Source organism: Rhyacophila brunnea, unplaced genomic scaffold (assembly GCF_057557595.1).
Source record: "Rhyacophila brunnea isolate RB1 unplaced genomic scaffold, BYU_Rbru_1.0 scaffold_6, whole genome shotgun sequence".
Taxonomy (NCBI): domain Eukaryota; kingdom Metazoa; phylum Arthropoda; class Insecta; order Trichoptera; family Rhyacophilidae; genus Rhyacophila; species Rhyacophila brunnea.
Window position 1 is genome coordinate 43,815,392 of NW_028233276.1, and position 26,088 is coordinate 43,841,479.

General features: G+C 33.5%; 1 long non-coding RNA gene across 1 annotated transcript in view; it reads right to left on the reverse strand.

The window, feature by feature from the left end:
• The window catches only part of LOC147065706 (uncharacterized), a 432,281-nt gene that overhangs the window by 161,616 nt on the left and 244,577 nt on the right, over window positions 1-26,088 (reverse strand). The window lies entirely within an intron of this gene.

A 26,088-nucleotide genomic window follows, 5' to 3' on the forward strand; every position in this document is an offset into this window, starting at 1 on the left:
TGTTCAAGGGTTTTGCGGTTATTTTTTATCGTATTAGATTAGGCCATCTATTAATGTAGTTAGGGTTCCTGTGAATTTCAATGGCCTTCTTCACTGATCGAAAAATCCCTAGATCCAGACGAATGTATTGATCTCAATGTCACATTTGCGACCTATGGCAATTGCTGACATGTTATAGTGTTTTTTTTATAAAATAGAATTATTATTTAAATTCAAATTATAGTAACTAAGTATATTTTTCGTCAAATATTAAATTAAATTATCTTACGCCATTGATTACATTTACCAAATATGTACATTTCAATGTCGATACTGCGGTTGTTTCATACGACATAATTAATTACTCAAGCGTATTATGTATTTCACTTACAATAAATTATTTTCGTATGTTCAAAGCTCGCTTACCGCACGAGCGCTATAGAGTCTCCTCAATATAAGAGCTTTTAAGTATTCTCGCAAATATTCTTATGTGGGAACTTTCGTGCTGGAAACTTTCGCTTGTTCCTAAGTCTCGATAATTAAAAACGGCGATCAACAATGAATATATTCCGGAATATAAACTTCCACCGCCTGTGGTACCCACTTTCCATACATTTATTTCGGCTTAAAAGTTTCTAGACCTATCCTCGCCAGTTTTCTGTAAAGCTGAAAATTAGGGAACTTATAAAATTGAATGGATTATCCATTCAATTATTCCGATTACGAAAGACAGTGGAATTTATTTCTAAAAAGCGACTAACCAAGTTTACAGGAACATTTTCGAACAACAAATTTTAACAATAATTTAACGACAGGTAAAATATTAAAATGAATAGCCATTTTCTTCCTATTGTGGTGTTAACTGTCAATCCATGGTGGAAATTTAATGCATAGTGTTAATTAAAATTAAAATACAATATTTAGTACTCTTTACTAGTTGACAATATTACTCAGAAGCGGACGAAGCCAGTCCAGAATAATAATAATTGTTAAAAATATATATATATAGAATTACTTAGTACTAAATATTGTGTTTAATTCTAATTGATGAATAGCCCATATTATTGCTAGAGTTAGGAAATTGTTTATTTTCTAAATTCTTAGAATACTGCTTACGGAAGATAATAATAGCCATATTTCCCCCGTTATTTATTTATAAAAAACGTATCTTATGTTTTAGCTGTTGCCAATGTCTTTCTAAGCAGACGATATCAGTTGAGAATTGTTAAAATATATAAATTATAAAAAACTATTTTTTTTATTTAACGCATATATTATTCAACGCTAAGCATAAGACATAAGATTTCATAATGTAGCATTCTATATACTGAACATACATAATTTGAAAACATCTCATCTTTTTGCATTCAATATTTAAATTAATTATTACTTGTATAGTTCGTTATATCCAGTGTCGCCAACTGTCATTCATACAAATATGCCAGATGGTGTAAGAAAATAAGCTAGTTGGCAGAAAAAATGTTAGATTTTCACAAAATTAGAAAAGTAACTAGCATTTAAAAAAAATAGTTTTAATTATGGACATTGTTTTCACGATTCCAAAGATACTGAAGAACTTATTTTTTCGCAACTAACAATAAACCAAACAGCTCAAAATTAATGCAGGTACCAAATTTGGACATCACTAAAATATCGTATGTTACATTTGTTTTATTTCTATGTTAGGTCAGCATAGTGATTTTAATGCAAACATGGTGTAATATTCCAGCGTTTTTATAAGGATTTTAAATCTGTTTACGTTGCCAAAAAATGTTAGATTTAACGCCATATGCCAGATGCGTATTTTGCAAGCTAGATGCCTATTCAAAAATGCTAGATCTGGCAAGAATTTGCGCTAATTCGGCAACGCTGGTTATATCTTGTTCTATCACTGTATGAACATATTTGCATTATTGTATGTGGATTTAATATAAAATAATCAATAGCTTCTGCCGCCCTTTCCTCAGTGTCAAGAAATCCAAGTAGGTAACCATGTTTAACGTATGCTAGATTCATATTAATTTCCTTAGCAGTATTAAGTGTTAATTCTTGGAGAAGGATATTATATTATTTAAAATAGAACACAATAATATAGTAAATAATACCTACGAATTTCACATAGGTAATTAAATAATCATCACGACCGGTTTCGTCCGTTTGAATCGGATATTTCTAATTGATAAAACATACAAAGGTGTTTTGTTAATGGTTACTCATTGCAATTAAATATAATTATAGATGTTTGATGGAATTCCTCATTGCTTACATTATTAAATTATCAATATTAATTGAAGACACAAGTGGATGAAGGTGTTATATTACATTTTATGACAACGTCTTTTTATTGCGTGGATGAAGGTGTTATGTACCCATATTTATATGGATGTATCAAACATCTTAATATGTTCATTGGTCTGGCATTACGGCAAGGGATGAAGGGACTATGTTATTTTTTTTTAGTTTTAGTTTTATTTTGTTATTTTCTCTATTAGATGAAGGTGTCATGTACCTACACGTTTTTATAAATAAATTACACATTTGAAGATTTAAACAAACTATTTCTGACGTTAGTAAAATTGTGTGATCCTTAGTTACAACTTGAATACATCACTAGTTAAATTATCCTCAACTGAAAAAAAAATACATCAAAAAAACTTTGACCTCAAATTACTCAAAACTTTGATTTTGTAACATAACTCCTTCATCCACTTGTGTCTTCAAAAGTATGTAGCTTTAATTACCTACTTAATATGATTAGATCACTGTTTTCTGAGAGCTAGGCAATGTTAATTGACTTATTTTTGAAACAAAGAAGTTCATACAATTTTGTATTTAATTATTGTCCTTATTACCTTTAATTAATTGTATCTTTCAAATTCGTTAGTTTAAATAGTTATAAGATATTTTGTTTTATTGTACTTAATATTTTGTAATGAATAAAGATATATATTATATATGTATGTATATGATGTAGGTACACCCAGCGGAAAACGTAAGAAAAACATAATATTAGATATACCTATCCATTATTTATATTCATCTTGCATATATAGATTATACCTGAAAAATATATAATATAAAAAAATAAGTAAGATATACGAGCAATATATGAATTGTGAATCCTTTTCATTATCTCTTCAGCTTTCAGAATATACACAAAAATGTAAATATTGTATGTATACACAGTTCTTTAAAAGGGAAATCTTTGAAGTCAATCAACAGACGTGCCTTTGATTGAAAAATCAATCGACAAAGGGACCGTCAATGAAATTCCCTAACGAAGTAGACACAGCCGCTAATGATTTCCATCTTATCCTGGAAAACACTCCTATAATGAAATTCAATTAAAGTTATCAGCACTTTGAAACTTAAAGCTCTGCTGTTGAAGTTTCGTGGAAGGCTTTGAAAAGCTCCCTTCGATAGCCAACTTTCGACTTATAATAATTTAAAATATCAATTAATAGCTGCGTACCTACCTACTCTTGATACTTTCACTCAACTTTTGCTACAAACGAAACCTTCGTCAGTATGAAGGAAAGTGCGGAACAACCGATGGGACGCCTCGGATTTTGTTGCCATCGGTTACTAGATTAAAAACATAATCTGTCAATATGACACTGATTCAGTTTTGTATATCAATAAAGGATGAAAATCCTTTGTTAAGTATGCAATAATAAGTGTATTTCTGTCTAGTTTGATTTTATAAAAAATTCAAATGTGTGGTGAACAAAAACAGACTTATCCAACCCTCTGTTTTATGGGTATCGTGAAAAAACTTTTGCACCATTTAGATCGAAATGAATTAAATATTGTCGAAGCCGCGTTATATTAATTACGTAACTACGTGGTGCTTAAATATCTTGAGTTTTACTTTTATAATCATACTGCACTTTGGATATATTGCTTATTTAAAATCGTAACTGTTTCTTGAACGTTTCTGGTAGAACAACATACTTCAAATCTTGAGACGTCCGGTTGAGATGTCCGGTAACCAGGTGGCCCTTTATCAGGACCTCATCGTCCAGACTCCAGAATATTTGTTAAGAAAATTTCATTTAGAAAATCCCCCAAACTGAATATTTAATTGTACGAAGGCAAATAATTATATTGCATTTAAAAAAAATGCGGCGTCTTATTGCGGACGTGAAAATCTCTTCACATACTTTTATTTGTCCGTTTTGTTTTTTGTATCTTAAATATCATTAAATTCATTTAGTCTGCGTGCCTTTCTCTTCCATGGCACTTTTTATTAGATTACGTCTTTCAGTAAACTCAGTCAAACCTCTCTTGAGAGCGTGGCGACCTCAGTCTTGGGCATCTGCTACTGAGACATTCCCAGGCGTAAAAAAACTGCTGATGCCTCATATCCAAACGTAGCCCCTCGTGATACGCTCGACTAAGACCGAGTGTGGTGCGGGGCGGGTTGGTTTGGAGGGGTCTACGTTTGTGTTGTATTTAATGGAATATCATACATAAAATCTTAAAGAAAGTCCGCAGCAAGTTATGTTTCGTATGTGACACTAACGAAAAAGAAATGAGATTTAATTATCTAATCTACCAATATTACAATTTACAGCCAATCCTATCAAACGAGGAATATTTTCTGAACAATAAATTCTTCAAAGTATCTACAACCTTTCATAATATAAGTACACTTTAAAGAGTCGGAAAATGTTCACAAATTTGTGGAGACTAATTAATTATGAAATTGATTCCTATGGTGCGCGACTTATGGTTCACTCCATACACTAAAGATGCATTGACACAACAAAGTTGGAAAACACTGTCTTTCGCCATAACCCATTTCCATATCATTATAAGAATATCCTTGTTTCAAAACAACGAAAATCATAACGAGTAAAAGTATTGAATGACAACGTAAAAAATTATACACGTCTGATATTTTCATTTCTTTTTCCGTCAAAGAAATATATAAAAAGAGATTTCATTTCAGAGTGACAATTTTTGCCGAATTTCAGCCTTGGAGAACGTTCTTGGAACACTTACGAGATTTCAAAGAATTTCACTCACGAGTTAACAATCCGGAAAATGAAAAACTTCACTTAAAAGGTTGTCGTAGGTAAATAATTAAATATTATTTCAATATTGTCGAGTGATGGCCGAAACTGAAAGCACAATGATCAGGTAACCATTGTTTTACATTTTTTTTTACACTATATTTATTCAATGAATAATACACAATATTTAGGAATTGAAGGAATTTTAACTATTCATCGAGCTCGGTAAGAAAATGTGTTCTACTCTATAACCGCCATAATAGGTCAGTTAGCTAAGTCGGATATGCTGGCCATGTCTTTTGATTGTGTAACATTCATTACATCCGCGTATCTTCGTAGCAGTAATAAATCAGTCAATCACAAAATTAAACCATCGACTCGACACTGTCCTTTATAACTTTTTCTCAATTGAAGTCATAATCAGAACACACCTCAAGAGTACTACAAATAAAAATCATCAAAATTAATAAAACTACCGACGTTTTTAAAATATTACATATTTTTGACAAATGTTGATAAGTATTAAATATCACGAAATATCAAAGCAGGATAGCTTGTTTATCTATATCGAAGAGTAGAGATAGGCCGTAGAGATCCGACATAAATACTGCATATTAATCTTTGTCTAATAATACAAATTGCAGATGGCGTTGGATAATTTAAAAAATATAATCTATATATATAATATATGAAAAAATATAGATATAAGTAAGTATTATGGTTTGTTTTAGACAGGGTTTAATTGAATTTTACAAACCATCCAACACCACCTGTAATTATTATTATTAGCTCAATGAACACTAATAAGTATGTCTGACAAAGTTTAATGTGCTTTAATTATGTCGGATCACCACAGCCTACTGCCACTCTTCGCCACTGATGTTTATAATAGCCAACTGTCACCCTAAATCGGATCGAATATAATAAGTAGGTACGCATTGTGTTTTTGAGGTGTTCCAGATCAAGTATATTAACTAACATGGCACTATGAATAAATACTAAATATATTTTATAAGCATACTTCGTTGGTGTTTTGTAAAAATTGCGAATTAACCAATATGCTACTTTACAGGAGGAGGATTTTTAACTTTTGATATTTATTTGTTTTTTACCTGTAGATGATTATAAATATCTAACAAGTTTATAATAAAACTTAGAAAGAATACTGTCATTATAATAGGTATTATTATATAATATTTTAAAAGGCTTAATATGTCATATTTGCTTTTTATTTCGTAATTTTAAGTAATTTAATTTTAGTTGATTATCATTTTTAAGTACTTTCATGTGGAGATAAAAATTCGCCGTTTTTACACAACAAAGCTAGTTGGGTACATATTGTATTTTCATTAAAATCTCGATTTTGCCAAAATGGTTGATTCGCCCTTTTTACAAAACACTGACGACATTGTCCACTACTTGTATATTTCAACAAAAGTTTGTTATGGCAAAAAAATATATTTTGAATTATTTATGCCAAAAGTTGGTAAGTCGATAATTTAGGTATTTAGAGTTAACAACTACATATACATATGTAAGTATGCTAGAAAAAAAAATGAAGGCCATTTGATATAATTTTATAACATGCAGATAAAGCACAAAGAAATTAGCATTATGTCTGATATCATAGAGCATGACAAATTTTCAAATTTCAATTATTCCATAACATGATGATACCAACTTTTGGCAGTAACACCACAATATAATAGTTTGTGGATGAAATGAAGCACTGTGCATTTAAAGATTAAAAAGATTCTTTACTATATTACTTAATACCAACGGTAACATAATAATAGGGAATAATAGTTAGGTACCTTAAAACCCCTAAATCGCGAAATAACTACTAGTGAGTTAGAAATAGTAGGCTGGAAGCTTAAAGCCGTAAGAGAGCGCAAGTAAGAAGAAAAACACTTGGAGATACATTCGTATATTTACTCGACTCGTCGTTTGTTTATTTACGAGCTTACCATAGAAACGGAAATCCAAATAAAGGCGACTAACGATAAACCAATAAAAATTAAAAAAGGCATTGCCGGTTTTAACCTTTTAAAGCCTTCGCAACGAGTAGGTATTACTCGACGGGAATGGGTTGGGATTAGGGACATCAAAAAAGTATCAAAACTATTATAGCGATACCGATTTTGCGTTTTTATTTCAGAAATAAATCCTTCGCAGTTAAGGCATCATTTGATAACGATACTCCGATACTAGGAATCAATATTTTCTCTTTCGATATGACGTCCCTAGTTGACAGCCATTCGAAATCATACGGCATAAATCCTCACATCTTGCTATAGTAGCTATAACATAATACCCCGTTTCCATGTGCTTGGATTTACTGCTGATAGTAGGTACCTACGTATTATCGCAGCCATAAAAAATGGGCGTGTGCATTAATTGATACTTGCATGGCGGTGCGCATGCGCAGTAGAACGATAGTGGCGAACCTGCCGGAAGAAATACGATCTACAACACCGCACAGAATATTTTGATGTCGATGGATTATCTATGAATCTGTCCGAACCTGTCTGAATTTGTCAAATAACACCATACGATGACTTCATAGCGCCTCGCTTACACTTTAAGAATGAGATTAGAGAGACAATCAGTACTTTAACGTGTAAACCTGTAAACAGTTATTACCGCGATAGTTTAAAATAGGTGCAAGTAAATCCATGCACATGCGCAAAAACGATCGTAAATAAAAAATTGGCGACCTAAATCTGAACAATCTCTATATTATTGATAAAACCGATATGGAGTATGTATGTCATTATGATGCTCCGTCTTTTTGTTGGATGCCCGATATATTATAGTCCGAAACATATTATATTTAGCACTTACAGCACGAACGCTAATCGTAAATACATATTGCGGACTGCATTTCCCATATTGTTTATACGGTGCGTCCGCATACGCTTCGTAGCGTGCATCAACCAGACGCCACTCGCTACTGTGTTCAGAAAGCCACATCTGGCGAAGGAGCGCTAATTACTTTACAGCGTCTCATCGCTTTCACAGTGGACCGGCGCACCTTCCCGACAGCATTCCCTATGCCCAAATTCTCCGGACTTTTAATTCTAACATCGAACACCTAACATGCAACTATAAGACGTACCGTACAAGAAAACTGTAAGCGAGCTAGTCTACACGACCGCATTTGAGGCATGGCAGTCGAGATGGACGGCTTCCCCCAAGGGGCGGCACACTTATCGTTTTTTTCCCCAGACGTATTCTGCAGGCACCAAACGCGGCAACTTCAACCGTCGTACTGGACTAGCCAGTTCCTCACCGGCCATGACAACTTCGCCGCCAAGCTTCATGGGTTTCGCTTAATCGAGGATGGGCCAGGTTGTACCTGCGGGCATGACCAACAAGACGCTGAACACGTGCTCTGGGATTGCCCGTTTATGGAATCCGAACGAGCGGAGCTGTTTGCCAGGGTCCGTCTTCACACGGGCCATGGCCACGCGAATCTGATTGCAACAGAGGCCAATTTTGCGGCATTTGAAAAATTTGCAGCGTCGTATGGGGAGCGGGATAATACCGACTCCTCCGTAGAATCAGATTAAATCTTGAGCATCAGTACGCGGGTACACAGGGCGCATCACGCCGACCTCACTTTCTTTCTAAAGTCAGTTTTAAGCATCGAGGTGCAGGTTTACAAATAATCGGTCCCGTGCGGCTCCGTTCGAGACGAAATGTGAGCGATTAAATATTCATTATGTCACAATACAGCGCTGTGGAAGGCGGCCGTGCATAATCCACGGCTGTACAGATACGGCGGGTGGTGGAGGATTGTTAACTTAGATTCGTTGTACGATAATACATGAAAAGAGGTGGTTTCTCTCTGATCTTCATCGATTTGACAGAAACTCGAAAAAGATCGATAATGTACCGCTATCTCTGAGTATTTTTGTTTGGAAAAAAAGGAAGGTTTTAATGGCGGAATAGTGTAAAAATGAAAATTACACCAACAACAAAAAACCCTGTATAATGTGAACTTTCGCACGCCGAAAAATTCGCTATATTCTTATTTCGAAATAAAAAAAGAACAAGTCATCGAAGGGTTAACCGCTGTATTAGATTCCAAAGTGAAAAACAACGCAAAAAACTAAGTCGAGTGTAAAATTAAACCCAGAGGAAAATGAATTTTGGCGGGAAGAAAATATATAGTAAAACAAAACACGACAAAGAAGTATATTTTATTTTATCAAAACCTCGGCGAGAGAAGAGAAAAATGGGTTATCGTGTGCAAGGTGTCCACTAAATCATGGTATTATTTTTTAGACATATTTTTAAAGGAAGAAACATCTAATGCAAAGAATATATACGTATATTTTAAAAATATTAATAAGCCAGGAATCAGGATATATTTAATATGTATATGTTTGCTAGTATAAGTTTCAGATTAATAATATTTTGATTATATTGAAAATTAATAGTTTTTAATTTATTTGAAAATTCCTGTGTGATGACTCGTTTGACAGTGATCTATCTGCTATTGCTAAATCGCAGGCTGATGCTGTATATTTTGCAGTTACCCTATTACCACAGCCTGTGGGTTTATCCTATACTTATCGACCGCTAAAGTGATAAATATTATCACTTTTTCAGATTTATGTATTGAAGAATCGTAATTGTTACAATAAGTTAGCCGTCTAAACCAGCGATACTCAACCTGCGGCCCGCGGGCCGCATGCGGCCCATTAAGCTTTTATGTGTGGCCCGAAACACATTTATTATCAGGAATTTCGTATATCTTGAGATTCGTTTCGACTTTGACGCACAGGCAGTGACACCCGAAGAGGATTGTCATTATGGTCCACATCAGATCTGGTATAAGAGTGTTGCTATTGCAGACGATTAATTTAAAAAACACGCATAATTTTTAAAATCTCAAAAAGTTTTGTAAAAAAGGGGGGGGGTTTCATGATTTTTTTCGTCACACCATTAGTGATGCGGCCCGCGTTACTTTACAATTAATATACTTATTTGGCCCGAAGAAAAAAAAGGTTGGGTATCATTGGTCTAAACAGTCAAAACTGTCTATCTCGCTCTAAAGTTAAGCCAAGGGAGGTGCTGTTAAAACATAGCACTTATTGTAAGTATTACAACTAATTTATTGTAATTGTTACAATAAGTGCTAATATTTCGATACAAACCTACCCTAGATAGCTGCCGTAGAGGTCGAAAAGCAGCCTTGTGTATAGAATAGACGCGCTGATGTGGTAACGACACGCTGCGTCCCGCATTTCCACAATGTTCATATGGCACGTTCATACACACTACACTCAACACAGCTACTTACTACCTTACCACGCCTCTTCAACTCCACTAGGGACCTACGCACTTTCGCCACGTACAGTTTCCTTGTCGATACTACGAGCTTTGATTCTAGCGATGCACACTTACCTTGCAGCCATAAGAACTGGTAGAATGCTCACTTACCAGTCGCTGCGACGTGTCGCACCCACAAGTGGCTATCCACTGCGTGCAGCCTCAAGGTTGATCTATTTCGATCTGATGATGTATTAAATAAGTTACATTTATATTTCTCACCTCTATACTATAACGAGATAACTTGATTTTCACTGTTGTTCAGATAGCTATTGACTATGATTCTACATTTCCTTCTCTAGAAAATGATAAAACTAGGTACCTAAGTCAGAAGGTAATAGGAAATGTATTAATTTTATCTTTGAAAATATTAGATAACTTCAAAACCACAAATCTATTAAATAAATAAAATAATATATCTAAAATATTTTTTCATACAATTAAACATTATTTAATTGTTCCCAATTAGACCATCACAATTTTCCATTTTTATTTTAAATAATAATTATAGCCTAGATTTATGTTATTATAGCCTGGAATTCTTCCGACCACGTCCGATCCTAATAAGATCATAATATGATGGCCCATATTATGGGCCTCCACGGAGTTGAGGTTTGTATTAACAGAATTTGTTTTTACGAGAACTGGATGTCAGTCACTTGCTGAACCTAGTATGTTATGTTATAGTAACCAAGTAAAGTTTGAATTTCAGTTTCCAAACAATGACTAAATCAGAGTTATTTAGTTGTAGTATTGAGATGACAATTTATATTGTTAATTGATTTTACCTGTTAGTACTTTTATCAGTATTATTCATTTTTGTCCAGGTATTGTATTTTTAATATTGTATAATTTTGTCGTCTACTTTTATTCTTATTGGACAATCGTTGCCCTATAACTGTATTTTGTCTGAAATAATTCAATGACTAAATCCCCTTCATAGAAATTTAATCCGCAAGAATTAATTACTTTTCATATACTATGTAGATCGGATTTAACGTACTGAATTTTGCCTTCAAGTTTTATTTTAGCCACAAAAAATGTATGAAATTTCTTGGACACATCGTATATAAAACATAAGCACAGATTTATGGGCAAAGCATAAAGTCTATTTTATGTGTAATGTATAAACACAGATGTCTGGTAATCCATACAAACAATAACTTGCGTATAGAAAACAGACCGAGGAATTTTCAGCAGAACCGTTTTGCTTTTATTTTTAAAACGCGATTTTCACGATTGAGAGATATATTATTATATGAAGTATAAACCCAGAAGTAATATTTACTCATAATTTTAATATTTACATAGATGTAGATAGATGTAAGGAAGGAACGGTTGTGTTTGAGAAATAAAACAAAAGCTTTTCGTAACTTAACCTTAGGTAGATAGGTAGACGAAATAAATTATTACACACCATTAATTTTTAAACACACTCGCAAGCATCTATGGGGTAAATTATCCCAAATGGGCGCGTAAAAAATTGGAGGCAACGTAAGTCCAAAAACTACATAAAAAGTAAATATATTAGAAATACAAAATAAGTATTTTAAAATTCCGCAGGTGGAAGTAACAAAGAGCCTGTTGCCTTTTGCGACAAAATACTCTTGTTACTAGATTTTTTTAACCCCTATGAAATTGAAACAAAGTACAGAAATCACTTAGATTCCAAAAACAGCAGTACTGTACTTACATAAAACAATCATTCTACGATGTTTCTAATATCATAGTACGAGGGTGGGTCAATAATTCCTTAGAAAAAAGCATTAAAACAGGTTTTATTTTTGTATTTTTTTTTTATTTCTCAACATAATTTCCTTGGAGCTCAATACACTTGGTTAGACGTTTCTCAATTTTTTTTAAACCGTCAGAAAAATAAGTTTTCGGAAGGTCCTCAAAATAAGCATTTGTCCGATCGATGACTTCTTCATTTGAAAAAAAACGTTGTCCACTTAGCCATTTTTTTAAGTTTGGGAAAAGGAAAAAGTCACTGGGGGCTAAATCTGGCGAATACGGTGGGTGGTCGACCAATTCGAACTTTAATTCTTCTATTTTAGCCATTGATCGTAAACATGTGTGAACACGGGCATTGTCCTGATGAAAGAGGATTTTTTTCCTGTTTAAATGAGGCCGTTTTTCTTCAATTTTGTTTTTTAGCTGGTCCAATAAAGATGCATAATAATCCCCTGTTATTGTTTTTCCTTTTTCCAAATAGTCAACGAAAATAATTTCACGTGCATCCCAAAATACAGTAGCCATAACCTTACCAGCTGATTTTACGGTTTTCGCCTTCTTTGGACATGGTTTGCCTTCGCAATCCACTGCTTTGACTGTTCTTTCGTCTCGGGAGTATAGTGGTGTATCCATGTTTCATCTACAGTCACAAAGCGACGAAAAAATTCATCCGGATTGCGTTGAATGAGCGACAACAGGGCTTTAGAGGCCACCACCCTATTGCGTTTATTGTCGACTGTGAGCAAACGCGGCACCCATCTTGCAGAAATATTTTTCATGCCCAATTTGTCATGTAAAATAGAAATGACGCTACCTTTTGAGATCCCTGTAACCTCAATTATCTCACTCAACTTTAATCTTCGGTCACTTAACACCATATCGTGGATTTTATTGATCATTTCTGGTGTAGTCACCTCTACAGGACGTCCTGAGCGTGGTTCATCCTTTGTTGATGTACGACCACGTTTAAATTCATTTAACCAGTTATAAATAGTTGCAAGTGAAGGAGCAGATATGCCGTGAACTAAATCCAACTCATTTTTTATTTCCTTTGCTGTTAACCCTTTTATATTAAAATGTTTAATAACAGCTCTAAACTCAATTTTCTCCATTTTCCATTTTTCCATTTTCCACAAGCAAATTTTTTTTTTAAATGTACGAGAAACACACAACAACCCGACCAATCTGATTGAAACTTCGCAGCATACTGAATCGGTAGTGCCGCTGCATGAAAATAAACCGCTTGCAGTACTAGTCGCGCCACCTGTCGGCTTTTCTAAGGACTTATTCACTTCGTCGCTTTGTGACTGCAGATGAAACATGGATACACCACTATACTCCCGAGACGAAAGAACAGTCAAAACAGTGGATTGGGAAGGCAAACCATGTCCAAAGAAGGCGAAAACCGTAAAATCAGCTGGTAAGGTTATGGCTACTGTATTTTGGGATGCACGTGAAATTATTTTCGTTGACTATTTGGAAAAAGGAAAAACAATAACAGGGAATTATTATGCATCTTTATTGAACCAGCTAAAAAACGAAATTGAAGAAAAATGGCCTCATTTAAACAGAAAAAAAATCCTCTTTCATCAGAACAATGCCCGTGTTCACACATGTTTACGATCAATGGCTAAAATTGAAGAATTGAAGTTCGAATTGGTCGACCACCCACCGTATTCGCCAGATTTAGCCCCCAGTGACTTTTTCCTTTTCCCAAACTTAAAAAAATGGCTAAGTGGACAACGTTTTTTTTCAAATGAAGAAGTCATCGATCGGACAAATGCTTATTTTGAGGACCTTCCGAAAACTTATTTTTCTGACGGTTTAAAAAAAATTGAGAAACGTCTAACCAAGTGTATTGAGCTCCAAGGAGATTATGTTGAGAAATAAAAAAAAAATACAAAAATAAAAACTGTTTTAATGCTTTTTTCTAAGGAATTATTGACCCACCCTCGTATTATATCATCAGCAGAGAAAGGGAATAGCAAAATGCAAATCAATGTTTAACAAAAATGAAACTCCACCATTTTTTAAAACCTGAAGTAAAGATGTTTTGAATCAAATGGGTCAGTTATTCAATCTTTTATTAGCTATTTATTTATGAAATTCATTTTATACTTCAAAGTCAATTAATATGTAGGTTCAAATAAATATTCGTTAAAACACAAACAAAATCCCAGGCGCCCGACCTACAATGACGGTTCATGTCGAATTCTTTTTAAAAAGACTACATGTATTTTTAATTCAGGGTAGGCATCTTATCTTTTTCTATACAATTTCTGACAGTTTATATATGGTTAATTTAACTCGTTGCAAAACTCGATAATTCTCTTTTCTTTCCTAGACAATGTACAATATCATTATTAATATTTAGATAAACAATAAAAATTAAAATAAATCAGACCGCAACCAAAGAGCATTGGCATCACAGATATTACCTACTATAACATTTTCTATGCCCAGTTAGTTATCAATTCTACCATACCAAAATTCGTGTCCGAAAATTTGTATGTATGCAGTTCGCCGTATCACTTCTCCATGTTATATCGGAAATATGGTCGTAGATTTTTAAAGACCGTCCAACCTATTTAAGTCATAGTACTGACATAAAATTCATGTCTAAAGAAAACACGGTTCTTGTCGGTTTACAGGAGGCCAGCGGCAAACAAATTTTAGGTGAAGTTAGGTAAGGTTAGGTTAGGTTAAAATTGGCACGGTTCCCGCCTGGCTTTCCGTAAAAACTGACTTGTACCTAAAACACATAATATGTAATAAAACTACTGAAATCGATCGAGATGACCGTATAGCATACGGTCATCTCTTTCCGATAAAAAAGCTTACAGCGAACTGTGCCACGGTGAAATGTAATACGTACAACCACCAAAATTGATCAAAAACAACCGTTAAATGTAATTCGAAAATATCATACGAATGCATCTCTCTGTATAGTTAAAACTCTGCATTTATCAATAATATTTTAGTGACGTCAGTCCACGATTATAATATGTGTTTAAATATGCCCAGAAAATAATATTCGAAGTTTTAACTCAATATGGCACAGAAATCAATCACTGCTTACTTAATACTCCGGAGTCGTAAAAGACAATAAATTTCCACCAGCATATAGTAAATTCAGTTCGGGTAGTAAGACACTAAAATTCAGCTTTCAATTCAATGGAGAATACCCCTCCCCTGCCCAATCTAAATTGATAGATTCATAAACATCCCAGTGTTTTTTCTGCTTTTTTACTGCAAATGGTTTCAATCGGATTGGTCGACGCACCGTTCCAGAGATCCAAGAGTATTTACGTACTTAGTATAAAAATTATGATATTTTCACTTATTTAGGGGAGGGGCGAGGCGTTTAATACCATCCCGAATCTACCCGGATAATTACGATTTTTATTTCAATTTGGCAAACTGGAAAATTAATTGAAAAAAAAGTCTGTATTGAAAGTACGCCGAGGAATTATGCAAATTGAATAAGTTAGCTTTAAGAAAAAAGTTCGAAAAAAGGTCTTAAAAAAAAATCTTGCATTTTTATCAAAATTGAAAAAAAAAACGTGAGGCCTACTATTTCTGAATATCTTTTCGAATCGTTCATTGGAACGGGAAGCGTACAACAAATTATTTTTAGATATACTTTTTAAATTTTTTAAACCAATCAGCCTCAATCGATAGTATATTGATTCGAATAGATTCTGATTTTGTTTTCACTATATCCGCCCTTACACAGTTTTTACGAAAAAATGTTTTTAGACATTCGTTTCATTAACATTTTGATAACGAAAGAGAAAGCATATTATATTATAAGCTAATAAAGCTCTTTCGTGAATATCCCTACAAGATTGTTTTCACATCAAATATTCCACTGGTAGGTACATAATATATCATCACCCCGTTTCAAACACTAATGGATGAATTATTTTCATTTAATAAATTGTCCTCCAGCTACGATGGCCGCGTGGATTAAGCATCGGCCTATGTCGTCGTGGATCCCAGGTTCGAATCCTGGGTCTGGCAAGTACACATATTGTTTTTTCAGTTTGTGCATGAGTCAGAGTATGGACCTAAAGGGTTGAGCAGGTGGATGTCATCCATTTCCCGTAAAAACAAAATCTGTTAATACAAACCTCTACTCTGTGGAGGCCCCGTATGATCATATTAGGATCGGACATGGTAGAAAAATTAAAGCTTTTTCGTAAATATTTTACATCTACAAGATACTAATTTGTTTTCACATCAAATATTCCACTGGTATCTACATAATAATAATTATATCACAACCCCGTTTCAAACACTAATGGATGAATTACTTTCATTTAATAAATTGTCCTCATTATCCCAAATGTGTGTTATTATACTAACTATTGGTTTGTACTCAGACGGCATTGTCATTTTATTTTTTATCAAACGTATTTGGGTCTTGCTTTCAAGTTATACACATTTATATTTTTTATAAAAATCGTTGTTTTTTAAAATAGATATAAAAATATTAAAACTTTTAATTAGTCAAAAATCTAACCGGAAAAAAATTGAAAACTTAATAAATTAAATTTTAATAATAAATATAACCGTAAAAATAACGTAATAATAACGTAACCTATGTACCAAATATGTGACGGATTCACATTTTTTATAATTTTAAGTTTATCTTTGACTTAAAAAAAATCTTTTTAATGTTTTCAGATACATATTTGAAATTGTAAATTATCAAAAAAAATCTCAAATTGCAAGCTTCGTATTTTTCCGCTAGGTTCTCTGTTGGCATATATGGGCATGTATGGGCATATATGATCCCCCTTAAAATATAGCACTTATTGCAACAATTACAACCAGCTTATTGTAATTGTTACAATAATGAATAAGTGCTAGTACTTTGATACAAACCGAAACTAAGTTTGATAATACTTTAGCGGTCGATAAGTATACAATAGACTCACTGGAACGGTTACAGTTCGCTAATGATTACCCTGTTTAATATCGCACTTTGATGACGATTGACATAAGACAGGAATTTAATTATATGTACTACTTACTTCAAAGGACGTTATCACCGTGTGCATAAAGAAATCAATTTCAATGTAGTCAAGTATTCAATTTTCTTAGCAAATTATACGAAACCTTTGAACATTTGCAGCAAAGAACCAAGTCTGCGAAGCATTTAGACTGATACCGAGACTTGTACGTGTCGGGCGATAAAATGTCTATAAAGCCGTTTTATGAGTAGCTTTGCATGCATTTTAAAGTTAGCTTTAAGACCACGATCATATTATGAACCGTTGAGAGCTTGCAAATATTGCCGTGGCTTTGCGCCGCTTTAGATGGGAAATTTCCCTTTGAAATTGTATATATGTGGATGTTAAATTAGTTTGTAGTCATGATCTCGGAACACACATAATTATAACATAGGTATATACATATAATATAAACCACCACTCTCATTGGATTTCAACTAAATTGAAATTGTTTTACAGACCCTTTGGGGACTTCGCGGTCAGGCTTCATGTACCGTCTTAAAGCTAGTTCATTATAATATACCTATACAAATACAGACAATACAATATAATAATTTTCGATGATTACCTAATCCTAAATACTATCTATTATTAATTTAGATAATCATTTTCACAAAGTAAAAATAATGTATAAACCCGGTCGCGCATTGAAACTAGTCTCGGCTACAACACGTGATTTTGTTGTCATTCACAAAACACACGTAACCTAGTTGGTTACATGTAAATTATACGTAAAACATTTCACCGTGGCACATTTCACCGTGAGCTTTCTTATCGGAAAGAGATGACCGTATACTATACGGTCTCCAATTTTATTAGATACAATATGAACATAAATTCAATTTTCGTAGCTGATTTTTGCAAAATTCATGAATTCAAGAATGAAAACCTAACCTAACCCAACAAATAATCCAGTAGTGAGTTAGGGTAAGTGCGTCTACGGGGTAAGAGCGTCTATAGTGAATAACTTTTTAGTGTTTTAAATATAAGTTGTGACATCTGTGGGTATCTATTACACATGTAAATACACACACACCATCCAAAGATGGCAGTATAATAGCATTGTTTAAGGTCAGTACAACATTTCAAATATTGTCAGTTATTTGAAGTCAACGGCCGAGATCGACATGTTTTTTTAATCGATCTGTATCTCGACAATCTTTCGTCCGAAACAAGTGATTTTTGGTAAGTACCTTTATCTTAAATGATATTTTGTTGTCTAAATTTAATATTTGCGATTATTGCCAATGATTATGTTTTATTAGACTAGACACACTTCCCCCGCCAAAAAATATCATTGGGGTAAGAGCGTCCGACGCTCTTCCCCCATGCACTGTTATATTTTTGTATGGATAAGTTTTAGCTAGTGATGTGCCATGCAATCATAAAATATTAATTTCTGTAACTAATGTGTAGAATTTTTTCACAACTTCTAATTTGAGGCGTAGAGTTACTAAACCCGCTCCAGAGACTTTTTTGAGTTTTAAGTAAATCACGAAAAACTGTTTTGGGGATATTATAATAATGTAAGTGTAATTTTAGATGTTATATTTCTTCCGTTACATACGGTATAAGTATATTAAAATGTCAAATCCAATGTATAAGCCGTATTTATTTAAATAAATGCATTTTAATTATCCCAAGAGCGGTCTTTGTCAGTCGCTACCTGACAGAGCGGCGTTCGACGCGGAATTTTTAAAAAAGAGCGCTGTTTGGTGCACAGTGGTACATTGTCGACAGGAGATGATAGTTCAGTAGAGGTCCGTATTTATTTTAATTAAGTATGTAATATATTTTAGAATTTACTTTATCTAGAAAATATTTTGTAGCCATTCTTACCTACTGGCAGCTGTATAATTTTCGCATTGCACTTACATATTTAGCTGTTGTATTGGTACGTAATATTTTTTTTAAATAGTGGTAGGTATGTACTTGTCTTGGAAATAAAATGCTTTGTGTTGATATAAAGCATTATTATTTATTTAGAATAACAATAACACATTTAATAATATCAATAGCATAAATGAAAAAACCCAGCGGAATTAAGTACCTGCCTTTAAATAATTAATCACCCCATTACATGTCACTCAAATTCCATGAATGTGGGAAATCTACCTTACCTACCAACCTATTAATTAAATGTAAAAATAAAATGATAATATTTTTAAGAATTATTATTTATAATCTACTTAGATATATTAGATATTTTATAGTATTAAATTCATAAAACCAAATCCGACAAATAGAAGTCTACTTTTTATATACAATATAGGTAATAGTGGGATTTTTTAAAATTATTGTAAAAACGTATTATAAAAATAACGGAATTTCTACAAGATCGCACAGCATTGTTAACTATGTATCGTTTTTACAACTAAGCTAATCTACAAGTACGATATATTAATAAACATAGGTAATTGAATTAAAATTCATTGATACAATTTCAAAACTATTTTTTTTAAATGGCCCAGAGCGGATTTTGTAACTCTACGCCTCATTTTATTTAGTAGGTACTTATCATTTATTTCAAATTTTAGCCTATACCTACGTACAATACTATAAGTAATAATGTACATAACCGATGTCAGTGGGTATATACAATTTTTTTATTTATTTATTTTGTGGGGCGGAGATATTTTTTATCACATTGATTTCCTCGACATGTAATAAATGAATTTAATTTCGCATATAGTCACTATATTTTATATTGACAAATTCACTTTTATCAATATTTTAGTTAAATTGGAGGATAATTTGTTTCAGATTCCAAATTCCCAGGAAATTATGTTCGGAAGACAAAAGGGGGTGCTTCTTATACAAAGGACGAACTCTTTGAAGCAGTTAAAGAAGTAAAAAGTGGTCGTCTAAATGGTTACCAAGCTTCCAAACAATATAAAATACCGAGGATGACCATTATGTCTCACATAATTGGGAGGCGAGGTGCAAAGTCAAAAACTATGGGACGAACATCAGCTCTATCACATGAAATTGAAGGAAAAATTGCAGAGAATTTACACGTTATGGAGAAATATGGATTTGCTTTAACGAAAAAATAAGTTATTGAACTAGTTTCGCAACATGTTGTAAAAATATAATTTGAAAACACCATTCAAAAATGGAATTCCCGAAAAAAACCTCAAGTCGTCGAATATGCAAGGAATAAAATTTGTGATCCCTTTATTATCAACGAATACTATGATCTACTTGAAGGTATACTTACAAACCTGTGCCTTCAAAATAGACCAGAAAATATATATACTATTGATGAAACTAGTTTTTCAAAAGACCCAAGTAGAACCAAAGTTCTGGGTGAAATTGGATTTCCTTCCACAAGGACGATCAGTTCTGCAGGAAAAGAGAATACGACGGTATTATTAGGATGCAATGCGAAAGGGGATAAAATTTCACCCCTGATCGTATTTAAGGGGAAGTATGTATGGGATGAATGGACTGATAAAACCCAAACCCAAGATTTTTCAAAACTATTTTTATCGATTTTGGTAAATTTTATATGTGTTTTCGTATTACAATTAAAGAATAATCAACTTATAAGAATTTTATGTTGTACCTACACATACAACTTTCCGGCAAATAAAATATCAAAAAAATATTTGTTCTTTTTATTTTACCACAGTCACATCCCTAGTACTAAGTATGCCGCACTTACCCAACTTTTTTGATTTCATTAAATATATTCTATTTCTCAATGAAATTTACATGCATGAACTATCAAAATATTGTACTTCAAACATTCGATAATACTTATGTTGTCATATTTCGTTTATTGACAATATTTTGAGAGATAATGCAACTAGACGCTCTTACCCCAACTGGGGGGGTAAGAGCGTCTATTTGCCTTGTTACATTAAAACGTTTGAATTATGATTAACCATTAAATATTTTAAAGTAACGATTACAGTGATTGAAAAAGGGATAAATTGTTTAGAAGTCAACAAAAATTTCAAAGAGATATTACAATCCGTAAAGAATCACCATTCACTTAAAGTTCATCTAATCGATTTTTATGCCGCACTTACCCTAACTCACCTTATATCGGATATATTTTTTTAATTTGTTTGCTGCTGGCTTCCTGTAAAGTGTAAACCGACAAGAACCGTGTTTTATTTAGGCATGAATTTTATGTCAGTACTATACGACCCAAAGAGGCTTGACCCAAACGGCCATATATTTCCGATACAACATCTCACGGTGAAGTGTGACACTGCGAACTGCATATGTACAAGTTTCCGGACACGAATTCAGTGTACTACTGCACTTCGTCGATGGGACATTTTTGGTAGAAACATCTGCTTGTCGCGTGTAACTAATGTCACTCGATCAGCGTATCTGCAGAAGCTATTTATGCTTTCGTTTTTGCTAACCGGGTAACGTCACTGGCCCGATATGACCTCGCATGTGCGCACAGAAAAGAGTTGCAACATTGCGCCCAGTTTTGATTTACGACGATATCCCCCCAATCGAGACAATTATTGTCAATGTGAGACCTGGTTAAGTTATATTTATTAAAACCGAATGTTTCAATTAAATTATAAGATACTCTGTGTATCCCAGTGGCGATTCTCCCTTGAGAGCGTTGGAGCGGTGCACACCCACCCACTCAATTTATGCGAAAAGACTTTTTTTAAATGAGTATTTAATTTTTATTTGATTAATTAAAAGTGTTCTGATCTATTACCGTAGTCATTAATTCATATACAAAAACAAATTCTAATATGTGTTTTTAACCGGCTATTTCAAATAATAATATTATATGTTGATGTGAGCGATATTCGCCATCGCTCGACCAAAGCGCCCAGTAATCTAATTTCGATTTCTTTGCAATGAGAAAGAGCGTCGTCTGGCGCGTGGAACAGCAATACGTAAATATTTTTTCTACGTGCTCGGGAGCGACAGTTTCAGTCGCTCTCGGCCCGAACGCAGATTCATCGGTTTTAAAACAATACAGCCCGTATCACACGTACAATTATTGTATGACAATTTTTATTCAATATTATTATAAAAATAAATTCTTTTCACAGTACGCATTTAAATTTCTGCACATGTTGACAACATTTCTCAAATTTAGGCGAAGTACAATTTAAAAATAAACTTCAAGTTTTTTTTCAGTTTGATAACTAAATTCACAATGTTTATCAATTATGATATCTCTTCAAACTAGCTCTGTAATACGTCTGACTTTTGAGATAAAAATAAACTCAAAAATGAATTGTCTGTTATTTACAGCTTGGATAATTTTTATAATGCTGATGGCGCCTCAGCATTATAAAACATTTTAATCGAAAAAAATCTCATTGACACATTTACAGAAACGGTTTTACTATTAAATTTAATTTTTACTATTCCGATGACATCAGTGGAAAGCGAAATATGTTTTTTCACACTCAAACGGATCAAGTGTTTTAGTAGAAACACCATCGCGCAATCAAGATTGAACGCATTATGTATGCTCAGTATCGAAAAAAGAATGATACAAGAGATTCCTGACTTCAACAAACGCGTAATTGAAAAATTTGTGTCGATGAAAAACAGAAGAATGGATTTCTCATACAAATGAACAATAAATCCCGGTCACTGCCAGATACGAGATATTTCGGTACTACTAATAATTCGGTCAAAACAAAATAGTTCGTGTCAACCAGTTTGTGTTAAAGTTTAAAATCCATTTTTTTTCAAGAAAAACTGTTTTTAGAGGTACAACAAATAATAAATAGTGAGTTATTTATTATTTCTTTTAAATGTACTAAATTAAAAAAACCAATAGTTTTTTTTTTTGATTTTTTGGTGAAGTTTTGATGAAGGCAAATGCCTTTTTACGGCAGTCAAAAGGTGAAAAAAGTGAACTCCCAGTAAAATAGCTCACCGGTCGCCACTGGTGTAGCCATTTTATTTTACCATTTAAAGCTCGACCAATAACGTTAACGAACTTTCTCAAGTTCCCACTAATTTTATTATCTCCATACGGACACACCCCTACGGTTCACTCGCAACTGGATGCAGGTAATTAACCAGCTATCGTCCATACACAGAGCAGCTTTTCCAGCTACTATTGTTTCCAACACATTAACAGACGAACCCAACTGTATCGCGTATTTTATTACACTGTCATCTTAAAACAAATAACTTTTCCTCCATATCAAGTAATTAAGAAATGAATAGCTCGAAAATATAAGGCAAAAAATTCTTATATAATATAAGCTTTTATTAATAAAGTGTTGGAATAAGATATTATAGGTAGTCATAATTAAATTGAAAAACTATATACACTATTGACTATATACTCGTAGTATATGCCTAGTACTCAATGCACGTAATTGAATAAATGATCCGTTACGGTTTCGTCCGCTTAGAATGAGATTCCCAAATCCCAACAGTTATTTATACAAAAATAGTTTTATAAAACACAGTGAAATCGTGTCATGGATTAATTTTTTAAGTGATTTTGGTACCTAAGCAATGTTGTAAAACTATAGAAAACAAACGATTGTAGTTTTAGTAGTCTATTTGAATACAATATAACTAACTACCAAACAGTTAATTCTCTTACCTGTTTATGACATTTAGATTAACTCGAGTTATATTAAAATATATTAACATTATAAAAATATTCACGCAGTATAAGTTAGTGGTGTTTGTTTGTGTTGATAAATTAAAGCATGATATACGTATTATAGAAATTTATAATTTTTTCGTTGCTTAAAAATATGCTTAACAAAATATAAGCATTCGTTTCATAATCGCTCCGATAACGACCTTCCACAAATCACCGCCATTCTGAAAGATTAAACAGAGCCATGCATCAAAACAAAACTAACTCAAACAAGCCAGCGAGAAAAAGAAAACTTGGAAAATTCTATTTTCCGCTGAGCCTACTAATTGTTTTTCTTTTTCGGGGGCAAAGTATTTCAAGGTCCGGAGTTGAATTATAATTAGTGTAATTAACAAGTCTATTTGGCGTCATGAGGGGTTTCGTGAGACGGCAACAAGCGTTGGCGGTATCAGGGGACGATAAGATCTGACTTGCTAATTTGTACGATTTGTGACTTGCCCCAATTAACGCGTTATTTTCGCGATCGCAATCCGCCCGACTCTGATTTATGAAGCCCTAATACCTATTGCAAACAATAGAGGTAAATTTGACCTCTTAGATGTGTTATCTGTGATTTTAAAGGACTGATTAACCACAAAACGTTGTTACAAACTCTAAATAACAAACGTCTTAATTAATTTATTTTTAAAGTTTACATTTAAATTTATAAACATGTTTTAAATCCTGCATAAATAATGTTATGTAAATATTGTACAATTATTTATAATCACTTTTACAGTGGTAAACTATCAATTTTTGCATTGGGGTCTTAACTCTTAAAATATTTTTATTCAAATTCTATTTATCGTAATAGATTTTTGGGTTTCCACCGTGTGTACTTCTTCCTTCTTTCTTCGACGTTTATCCAGAGATAGATGAGATGATAATGGCCCCTGCAACGGGCCCGAAACGTCGAGGAAAGAAAAAAGAAGTGGGTACCTACACACGGTGGAAACCCAAAAGTCTATTACGATAAAAAACAACCGTGAAAATACAAATTGTATTTGTTTAACTATTTTGTCCACATAGACAGACCCCAATTTCACTGGAAAGACAATCATAGTTGGTAATCGTAGCACATAAGTAGGTCTGTACTCAACCTACTCACGATCGTATGGAAGTCCAAATGTTGGATGTTCAACGCGTGCATGATACCCGTGTTTGGAAGTCCAAATGCCGGATGTTCAACGCGTGCATGATACCCGTGTTACCGTATAGATTGTGAGATGTGGCACCTGACCAAAGCCCAAAGGTCCTCGTCGAATTTTATGGGTACACTGGTACGACCGCGTCACAAACACTCGGGTTCAATAACTCGTCTTTGTCTTTCGGTGTACCTACAAGGGCGATCTACGCGCAAAATATCTAACGTGACAAAAAGCGCGGGAAGTTAATTAGGCAGGGCTAATGTGATTATTGTTACGGTTCATCGCTTTCTCTCTCTCTCGGCGGCCCTCCGACTAGGTATTGTCTCGTGCCAAAATATTTTGCCTCGCGGTAATGTGGTATGGGAAGTTAATTAGGCAGGGCTAATGTGATTATTGTTACGGTTCATCGCTTTCTCTCTCTCTCGGCGGCCCTCCGACTAGGTATTGTCTGGTGCCAAAATATTTTGCCTCGTGGTAATGTGGTATACTTATAGTCTGTGATCACAAAGGTAAGCCAACTCGTCGGCGCTCTTTCAAAACTGGCATCAGGTACTCACCTATATGCTGTCGTGTCAAGTTGGTATTATTTCATAAGGCAATAGAGCAGAAATATCTCTGAATTTAACACACCATTCTACACCGACGCGACCGACCAATAAAAATTCACAAGCGCCATGAAAATCCACAGTCATGAAAATGTTAACCGTTTCAGAAATAAAGTTTTTCGTAAATAATTCATGAACTACATTATACACATACTTACATAAATATATACATACACGATATCTCTTAAAGCAAAATACTTTTTCATAGCTTCGCCTGTTTCTACTATTTAATTCGATAAAAAATAATGTATTCAACCCAGAGTAATATGTAATATGTAAATGATAAACTTATAGACTAGGATTAAAATCCCTGACAGACTTTCGAGCAACGGGATTTTGCGATTAGTATTTGATTTGTATCACAGGAGCCCGGGATTGGTGAAATTTATCATTCATTGCATCAAACTATTTGATCTCTAATTGTTAACAATGTCCCTTTGAATATGTCCCGTACGAAACAGGTCATGACTAATATTAAAATAACTGGATCTAGTATATTATTGTGTTTTATTTTATTAATACAATGTGTTTCCGCCAAGGATTAACAGTTAAAACAGTCATTAAAGAAATTTTACGGTGAAAAGTAATGACGTTTGCAAAAATGTACGGAAAGAGAAAAAATACAGTATTAATTACAAC